Below are 10,857 nucleotides of genomic sequence, written 5' to 3'. Positions count from 1 at the left end.
AGCTCTTAACTTTATTATCATTAAACTTTTTGTGTATACAGTTTAGTAATAGATATTTTAGAAGATATGTTAATACATAAAATATGGACCTTAGCATTAGCTTATAATCTATTAATAGATATGATTTTATGCAACAATAATTCCAAATCAGTGTTTTTTTTTTAATTTAAGTAAATTTAAATTCTGAAAAAGATAGTTATTTTTATTCTACTTCTATGCAATCATTTTATGAAATCATAAAACTATGCTTAAATATCTTATGTTTATAGATTATAATGTTTATATAATTATATATGGATACAATTTTGTCATATTTCCTAAAGAGTCGCCTCTATTCTCAATGCCTCCTAAAAAACGCCTCTCTCCCTTCCTACTACCAGAAATATAAGTCATCCGCAAATTAATATAGGATTGTTGCCACAGAGAATAGTTACAAGCCAAATCTTGTTTCTTGATTTGTGAATATCAATATATTGTAGGGGCCAGAGGTTCTGATCTAAAACAACATGTGATTTTAAAAGTTTAGGGATCAACTGAAAAGGTTACATACTGTATGATTCTAACTATAAAACATTCTGGAAAAGGCATAATATAGAGACAGTAGAAAGATCTGTGATTGCTAGGGGTTGGGGTGGCAGAAGGGAAAGGATGAATAGGCAGAGCACAAAAAAAGGACTGTGAAAATACTCTGTATGATACCATAATGGTGGATACATGTCATTAAACATTTGTCCAGACCTGTTGAATGTACAATACCTAGAGTGAATCATAATGTGAACTATCGACTTTGGATGATTATCACATATCAATGTAGGTTCATCAATTTTAACAAATGTAACACTCTGGTTGGGGATATTGATAATAAGGGAGGCTATGAATGTATGAGGTAGGGATATATGAGGAATTTCTGTACTTAGCTTGGAAGTTGACACTCTTATCCTAATAAAAAACAAAGCTGAGAACTAGTAACTTTTGTTAAAATCATCGGAAAAAATGAGCTCACAGAGCAAACTGCCACCCCAAATCTGGAGAAATGAGTAAATCCAGAGAGTCATAGTTGAGATTAGCTAGAGCAAAAGTTGCCAGAACAATAAACTGGTAAAAAGATTTAAATGATAGTTTGATGAATTGTTGGAGGCTGGATGTAGGCTAAAATAAGAGTGAAAACCCCTGGGGTTGGATCAGTATTATAGGGACCCCTGCTCTTTTAGAGGTTTACCTCTAGAAATCCCACCAGGTCCTCATGGTGAAGATTTGAAGCCTATACCAGAGCTTTAGCAATGTGTAGGTAGGGAAATTACTCAACTCCCATCCCCTCTCGCCATTCTTTCACCAAAAGAGAAACAAAAAGTTGAGAAACACCTATCAATGTTACAGTCTAGGGATAGAAGACTACTAAAAAAATTAGGATTTAATAATAGGTTTATAGAATGCTTCATTTTCTCCATACCTTACTATTGTCCTAACAGAGCTCCAGCATACTGACAAGATTACAACTGAAAGAGCTGCAAAACATACTCTTTCTGAGAAGTTAAGGAAGACCAAAATCAGGAGAGAAACCAAAAAGATACTAGAGGAACTCAAAGAATCTGGGACTTACAACTACAAATATTTTAAAATAGCCCACTCTTAGATTAAAATAAATCCTTACACTAATAACCTATTTTCCTTAGTTATCATTGCTTGATACATGTCCATCTTTCAACAACAACAAAAAGACAAGTCATGCCAAAAAACAAGAAAGAAACAGTCTGAATAGGCAAAGTAAACATCAAATTCAAACTCAGAAACAGCACAGATGTTGGAATTATCAGATAGGGAATTTTAAATAACTATGATTAATATGTTAAAGGCTCTAATGGAAAAGTAGACAGCATGCAAGAACAGGTGGTTAATGGAAGCTTAGGGATAAAAATTCTTAAAAAGTAATCAAAAAGAAATGCTAAAAATTCAGGACACTGTAACAGAAATGAAGAATTTCTTTAATAGGCTTATCAGTGGACTAGCCATGGCAAGAAAATATTAAGTGAGTTTTAAGATGGGCCAATATAAAATTCCCAAACTGAAATAAAAAGAGAAAAAAAAATAATTGGAAAAAAAAAGTGAACAACAACAACAAAAAACCCCAGAACATCTAAGAACTCTTTGACAATATTGACATATAATATGCATATATTTGGAATACCAGAAAAAGAAGAGAGAATGGAGCACAAGCAATAATGACTAAAAATTTCAAAATTAATGACACACCAAATTACATACTCAGGAACTTCAGAAATCACCAAACAGGATAAATACTAATCAATAAACAAATCTATACCTAGGCATGTCATAGTCAAACTGTAGAAAATCAAAAAGAACAAAAACAAAATTTAGAGAAGCCAGAGAGAGGGTGGCGGTGGGGGGCGGAGGGAACTAACTTACCTACTATAGAACAGAGATGAGAATTACAGTGAACTTCTTAGCAGCAACTATGTAAGAAAGAGGTAATGAAGGAAAATATTTGAAATATTAAAAAAAAATCACTAAACTAAATTATCCAGTTAATTGTCCTTCAAAAATAAAGGAAAAATTAAACCTTTCTTAGAAAAACAAGAACTGAGGGAATTTATCACCAGCAGACATGATCTGCCAGAAACGTTAAACGTTTGAGGGAGAAAAAAAAATGATGTAAGTCAGAAAATTAAATATATGTAAAGAAAGAGAAAAAAAACAAACAAGAAATAAGTAATAGCATTTTTCTTTAATTTAGCTAAAAGATAACCCTTACCTTATAATATTAATGAAATAATTGTGTATAAATTAAACAAAATATGTGCAGCGTCTATATGTTTAAAACTACAACACTTTCATAAAAGGAATAAAAGTATCTAAATAAATCGAGAGATATCCATGATCATGGATTAGAAGAATCGATATAGTTAACAATTCTTCTGAACATAATCTATAGATTCAATATAATCCCAAGCAAACTCCAAGCAAACTATTTAGTAGGTTTTAAAAAGCTCATTCCAAAGTTTATATTGAAAAGATAAAATACCTCGTGTAGTCAACATAATGCTTAAGAAGAACAAATTGGAGGACTTGTATTATCTGACTTCAAGACTTAATGTAAAGTTACAGTATTCAAGACAGTGTAAACACATAGATCACAGGAATAGAATGGGGAGTCCAGAAGTAGAGTAACAGAAATGTATGTCAACTGATGTTTGACAAAAGAGCAGAGACAATTCAATGGAGAAATAATATTTTTTAGTAAGTTGTGCTAGGACAACTGGGTGTTCATATTGAAAAGAATAAATCTAAACAGGCATTATACTTCTCATAAAAACTAACTCAAAATAGGTTATAAATTTAAGTGCAAAACATACAACTATACAATTTCTGGAGAATAAATACAAGAAAAATTTAAATGATTTTTGGTTTTCCCACGAGTTTTTAGATATAACATCAAATTCATGATCCATGGAAAAAAGTTACACTTTATTAAAATTAGCAATTTCTGCTCTGTGAAAGAAAATGAAAAAAAAAGTCAAACTGGAAGTTTAATATTTTCAAAACACTATTTGATAAAGTTTGGTTTTTTAATCACAAACATACAAAAAACACTTAAAATTCAATTGTAAGAAAACAAACAACTAGATTTATAAATGAGCAAAATGCCTAAACAGACATGTCTATAAAGAATATATACAGATGGCAAATACATATGAAAAGATAAGTAACATCATTTGAAATTACAGGACTTCAAATTAAAACAACTCTGACATACCACTGCACTCATATTAGAATGTCTAAAATGTAAAAAATAATAATAATACAAAACAGACAATACCATTTGCTGGCCAGTATGCCAACAAGAGAAATTGTCAATCATTGCTAGAAGAATTTTCAAATGATATTGTCCCCTTTTTTTTTTAGGCGAGGCAACCCTCAGTTGACCTCACAGATTACAAGGACCTTGTCAGCTTACAATCTTTTATTTTTATGTTTCATACCTACAGCACCTGGTCTTCCTAGGTGGTCTGCCATCCAAGTACTAACCAGGCCTGACCCTGCTTAGCTTCCGAGATCAGACAGGATCGGATTTGTTCAGGGTGGCATGACCGTAAACAGTATTGTCACTTTGGAAGACAGTTTGGTAGTTTCTTAAAAAGCTCAAAACAGTCTTACTATTCAATCCAGCTGTTGAGCTCTTTGGTATTTACCCAACTGATTTGAAAATTATGTCCACACAAAAGTCTGCAAGTGAATGTTTATAGCATTTACTCATAAATGCCAAAAGCTGGGAGCAAAAAAGTTGGCTTTCAATAGGTTAATTTTTAACCAATTGTAGTACATCTATACAATGGAATAAAAAGAAATGAACTATCAATCCATGAAAAGACACAAATGAAGTCTCAGATATATGACACTGTGAAAAACAAAACAAAACAAAACAAACAAACAAAAAACTAAAAAAAAAAAAAAAAAGATTAGAGGTTGCCAGAGAGGAGAAGAGATGAGGGGGTTGAATAGGTGAAATACAGAGAATTATTTTAGAGTGATGAAACTATATGACATTGTAATGGTAGATACATGACACTGTCAAAAGCCATAGAACTTTATAGCATAAAAATTGAACCTTAGTATATGCAAATTACACACACACACACACACACACACACACACACACGCACACACAAAGTGGTTGGGTCTCAGGACAAAATGTAGAATTGGACAAAACAATCTAACTGTATTATATACGTAATGATTCACCAAATTGGATAGAGGAAAATATTTCTCTAAGTAATTTTTAAAATGAGTGGATACTAAGACTAAAGGAAAAAGAAAAGGTACGTAGACACTCTAGTGTAGTGAATAAAATTCTTTCCAACAGGAGTAATGGTTAACAATTTTGATATTGCTATACATGTATATTAGAATTACACAATTAAGTAAGTGGATAACAGATAGTGAAAGCTAGGCTTCTTGTAGCTGGAGTGAAAATTTCTAGATAAGTAAAGAGGTAAGGAGGTAATTTATGTGCAAATGAATTACAGTTGGAGTTGTTATGAACTCATGTTTAGCTTAATATAGATAGAGATGGTTATGGATAGAGATATTTAAAGATACATGTATATACATGGGTTAATATACACACATCTATTTCCCTGCCCTTTCATCTAGAAAATCAACACCTCAGTAGCCACAAGCACACCTAGTAAATAGATCTTGGTTTCTGTTACCATTGTATAATAAAATGTACTAGGTCTTTTTGGAGATTTGGCTGATTCTAAGACAGGAGTAGAGTATAAAAAACAAGCCTGGACTATCTCTAGTGAAAAAAGTGAGCTAATGTTTAAAATACACACATACACACACACACAAATAATGGTAATATGCCAAAGGGACATAGGAACCAATTGGAACAGCTCCCATTGACCAAAGCTGGAACAATTTGAGCAACAAAATAAATAAAATATTATGGGATTATAACCCAAACTGTAAAATAAGTATCCATGAATTCATACTCATATAAATAAATAAACAAGAATGGACAAATCTCTCAGGTATAATTTCAGATAATTTATGCAGATACTTTTTCATCAAGGAAGTGGAACGTGGCTTCCTACTTCTTAAGTGTGGGCTCTGCATTTTATTTCTCTTCTCAAAACTGCAGCAGGAAAGTGTCAATAAAGAGTGACCATATAGTGGAGAAACCTGGGAAACACTACCTCAGCCAGGTATAAAGGTTAACATCAGTAGTGATGCTGTGTTGGTAGCATGCACCCTTAATACGATGTGAAAAAAATGCATTTTATCTCTTAGGTCTTTCTCATAAAAGCATATAATTCCACTATAACAGTGAGAAAAATGTCAGACAAATTCCAAGTGAGGTACAATTTACAAAATGCCTGATCATCACCCCTCAAAACTGTCAAGATCACCAAAAACAAGTCAGTAAAACCTGCCACATCTAAGGGGAACCTAAGGACAAATGACTACTAAATGTAATGTGGCTATGTGGATGGGATCCTGAAACAGGAAAAATACATTAGGTAATGAATAATGTGCAAACTTTAGTTAATGATAATATATTGATATTTGTTCATTAATTGTAACAAATATGTCATGTGAAACATTAATTATAAGGAATGCTGGATGTGAGTCATACGGGAATTCCCTAAACAACTTCACAATTTTTCTTCAAATCTAAAACTACTCTAAATTGAAAGTATTAAAAAACATAATTAATAAAATTGAGTTACATCTATAACTTAATATGCTTGATGACATAGTTTTTGCTAAAACTTACCATTCTGTTTAATAGTAAAACTATATTCTCGTAGCCTAGTTTTATATTTTGACTATATTTATGTTTTTTCTTAATGAAACTATTATAGAAATTATTTTTTATTTTCATCAATATGGTATACAAAACTATATTAATAATTTAATGATTCATTTTCAAGTCAGAAAAATCAACCATTATGCTAACCCAAAGCAATGCCAGGAAGAAATCCACTGTAATTAGATTTACCTGTTAACTTTCTAAAGTTATTTCCTTGAAGATAAGTTTACCAATAAGTTACAATTGAAATTAGATGATTATTTAATTAATAAAAAGCATCATTTAGTGTGTATTTACTATACTTAATGCTAATTATATTTTTACTGATATATATGTATATATAAAAAGATATATTGCTTATCTACATATATACATACTATAGGAATAAACTCATTTTTAAGCATATACACATAAATTTAGAGTGATAATAGAATTATAATATATTTACACTGTAACTACTAGCAGCATGTGCATGTATATATAATTCCGAATATAAATGTATGTGTGTGTGTGTGTGTGTGTGTGTGTGTATATATATAAAGTGAGAGAATGTGTGTGTGTGTGTGTGTGCATATGCACACAATATAGGAATAAAGAATTTGTTACTTTAATATGCTATTAAACTGTGAGATTAAATGAACATGGGAACATGGTTTACAGATTTGTGCAAAATGAAGAAAAATCTCAATTATTTCTTCTATGCCAAGAATTGTACAATCCTGAGTTGAAGAAGACCTCCATGAGCTGCCATTATTTGGTATGTAAACTAAGACAACTGATTCCAAGTCAATTAGAATAAGAGCTACTACTTTTTGAGATGAGATATCTATTGCTTTACATACATTATCTTATTTCATCCTCTTAACAATTTTTTGTGGGATTATTTTACTATTTTCTAGATAAAGAAATTGAAACTCAGAGAAGTTAAGGAATTGTTCAAGAAAACATAGATAGTAGAGATTGAAATCCAGCGCTTTCTGATGGCAAAGTCCGCTTTGCAATACAATGCAATGTTTTTTTCAGTATTCTAAATGAGAAATATAGGTTGGCAGCTATCTTAAACAATATTACTTTAGTAAGGCTTACTTCACTCTGCATGAACTACTGGCTATCAATGCATAGCTCCTCAGAGATGAATGATTCTTAGCAAGTACCAGTATTCCGTATTTTCCCCCACTTTGCATCCTATGCCAAGTTCTTCTAGAAGAAATCTTTTCCTGCATATTTTCTCCTAAGGAAAAAACAAAACAACAAAAACAACAAATTTTTTTTTTATTTGGTTACCTAATGAGAAGAATCAAACTTTTGAAGATCAGGGGATTCATACATTCTATATTCCAAAAGAAAATCAAATTATTACCATGTGCTCTTTTAAAATTTTGTTTAGCATAGCCCATGTAACTGGAAACATATAACAGAGACTTGTATTTTAAATATTACTCTTCCAGTAGTATTTTTTAATGATAAATATGTCAACATACATTGAAAAGGATTATAATCACTAAGCATCTTTCACTTCTGCCATTGTTCATATTTGCTTCACATGAGTTCATTACATTTATGTCAGAAAGACACTTTAAAAATTTTGTACCAAATTATCCTTCATTTATAAACATGAATTATATCCATCCCTAGCCAGAGATAAAAAGAGAAAACAGGAATGAGAGCAAGAGCGAGAAGGATGGTGAAAGATAAGAAGCAGGCAAGGGGAAGCTATTATGTTTACTATATTATCTACAACTTCCAATTTTATCTCCACAATTTTTCACAAAGAAATTAGGCTAGGATATTTTCTATTTAAACTAAGTCTGTCTGATCCAAGAAACATGCCAATTCCAATTTACATATTTCCACATCAATGATTGAACATGTTAAAAACAATGCTAGATTTGACATTTTTCAGATGCTCTTCCCCAGTAATGCTCTCCATTTAGAAAAAGTTTTTGAGTTTGATATTATTTTCAAATTGTAATTTTTGGAATAGGATTACTGAATTAAAGAGAGGCAATTTTGTCTAACCTTTTATTCTTCAACTGTGGAGAATTTCCCCTAAAGAGGTCACACTTTAAACATTACATACCTACTGGCTATTGAAACTGGAACTCTAACTCTGGTCTTCTAGCTACAAAGTGCATTGCCCTGACAACTACAGATATTCATAATTCCCTATGTACCTGCTGAGGGAAAGCTGGCAAAGACAATAAGAGGAAAAACCTCAGGCTTTGGTGCAACCTGTGATCAAGATTTTGGACTTCAGTTTTGAGAACTGAAAATCATTGATTATTCACATAGAGGTAATCAATCCCTAGACAAACTGTAAAAAAACGACAAACTACAATACTTCCACAGTAATTTACAATGGATATAAAATGTGGCAGAATCACCATCTCTATTCTTCTATTTATTTTACTTCATACATACTGATTACTAATAATGTTCAAAGTGTAGAGGTGGACATTATGGACAACAAACTTGGATACCATTCAGTCAGGTCACAGTATAGATTTTAGCGCGGCAGGACAAAATTGGAGAAGTAGCTCAAAAGATAGATCAGTCAATTTAGGGGAACTCTTGAATAGCAGAATGACAAATTATGGCTTAATTTCTTCGGCAGTTAGAAGATGTTGAAGTTGTGGAGTAGGCAAATTATATGATTAGAGTTACTTGTCAGGAAAATTGATTTTGCAAATATGTTATCATTCCAAATATTGTTCTTTTCCTGCCTAAGATTGATTTTCTCATATTCTCACGGAAGTGCCCCATTTTTCTTTAGAAAGCCACCCTATCTCTAGTGATTAAGGTTCTTGCGCCACATTGAAGGGAAAAAAGGTAGTAGTTATGGAGGTTTTGATATTAATATCATCAAGACGAGAGAATGAAATCCTCATCAGGGAGACATTGATGGTTTTGCTTCTGAGTATTTAGTCCAGTGAAGAACCACAGGGAAAGAAGGAAATGAAGGATAAAAAAAAAAGGATGTTTAAATTTTATCTTAGGGGATGAGAAAATAGTGATGTTCTTGCAGTATTTGTTTCTGATGGTGCCTGATGGAAAAGTTCATTTAGAAAACCAGGAGAATATGATCCTTGGCCCACCATGTAGTTGTGTGACTTTAAATAGGTCCTCTGCCTTCTCTATTTTTTAGATGTTTCACTGTGAAATGATGGAGTTGAACAAAATTATCTCTAAACTTAATCCAGATCTAAGATCCGTATTATAACTGAAATGACCATTTTTTTTTTATTATGGAAAATTCAATTTCTTGGATGATTACTCATTATTTGAAATCCTTATGTGAGCATAAAGTTCATTTCATACACTATTACAGAAACAGATTCTAATTAAACCTCAAAACTCAGAAACATAGCATTAAGTTCAATTTATGATAGCAACAACTTGGAATGACTATTTTGCAATACAATAATAAACACAGTGCTGCACTGTTAATATCTCACACTCCTTTATACCGGATCTCCCCTTCTTCTTCCTACTGAGGCCCTAGAGCCCCAAGTATAGACTGGTGAAGGCTCAATCCTGTGATGATAGAGTGCTTAATATGCACTGCTATTTTAATACTCTGAAGACTCACTATTAAGTAAAGTGTCTTGATAATCTGGTCCTCACTGTAGAAACTGGATATCTTCCTTTATATTGGAGACTAAGTCTAGTCCTACAAGTGTAGGGCTGTATAATCTCAAGATGATATTGCCACTGTCACAATATTCTCCATTGAATTCTTCGGCCTGCACAGACTTAACCATTGTGTAGTACTTTCCATAATAAATGTTCTCAGTGCCTATGGCCATAGATATTAATAGCCATATACCCTTCTATTGTTGCTTCTCTCCTTTAGCATATCCTGCCTTAACTTATTTGTGATGTTTGAGTGTCTTGTTGTTACTGTTTTAATTGCATGTTTGTGTTTGTTTAGTTTCTTCATGGGCATCCTTCTAGATAAAACTCAAGCTAATTCAACTTATACACTTCTGATTTTTACTCACCCCTCCTCACCAAAAAATGCTCACCGTTGAACATGGAAACTAAATAAGTCACTGTCCTTACAGGACCAGAAATTCTCAATACATTCTTATTCAGGTTATAAATTAAATAATTAGCACGCTGCTCAAGTGTGGTGAAATTGAAGGAGTTCTGAGAAGGAGCCCATTGACTAGGTTTTGATCATTTTTGGATGTTTACTTTTATTCTGGGCCTTTTTGTTTGTTCACAATTGTGAAATTAAGAAGCTTGCTTAGATCTCTTTGCATTCCTTTTCAGTTTTAATTTATACACTAAAATATACATCTTAATACATTTTCAAAGTGGTGTTAGAGTTTTTTTTTTTTTTTTAATTTTGTTTCATTTTTATTGAGAGGCTCAAAAAAATAAGAGGGAAAACTGTTCTTTCAGCCTTTGAATAGGTAGCCATGATGCAGATTCACTCCCTTTTATCACAGATCTATTCATGACATTTTTATAAGAGAAAATTTTATATTATGGGTAGAAGGAACCAACTTGTAGGCAAG

General features: G+C 32.0%; 1 pseudogene; it reads right to left on the bottom strand.

Annotated features, from left to right (window-relative positions):
• Positions 1 to 3,995: 3,995 nt before the first annotated feature.
• On the bottom strand, positions 3,996 to 4,114 carry LOC112478298 (annotated as a pseudogene).
• Between the last annotated feature and the right edge of the window lie 6,743 nt (positions 4,115 to 10,857).

Source organism: Pteropus alecto, unplaced genomic scaffold (assembly GCF_000325575.1).
Source record: "Pteropus alecto unplaced genomic scaffold, ASM32557v1 scaffold42, whole genome shotgun sequence".
In the NCBI taxonomy this organism is placed as follows: Eukaryota; Metazoa; Chordata; class Mammalia; order Chiroptera; family Pteropodidae; genus Pteropus; species Pteropus alecto.
This window is presented reverse-complemented; position numbering and strand designations above follow the sequence as displayed.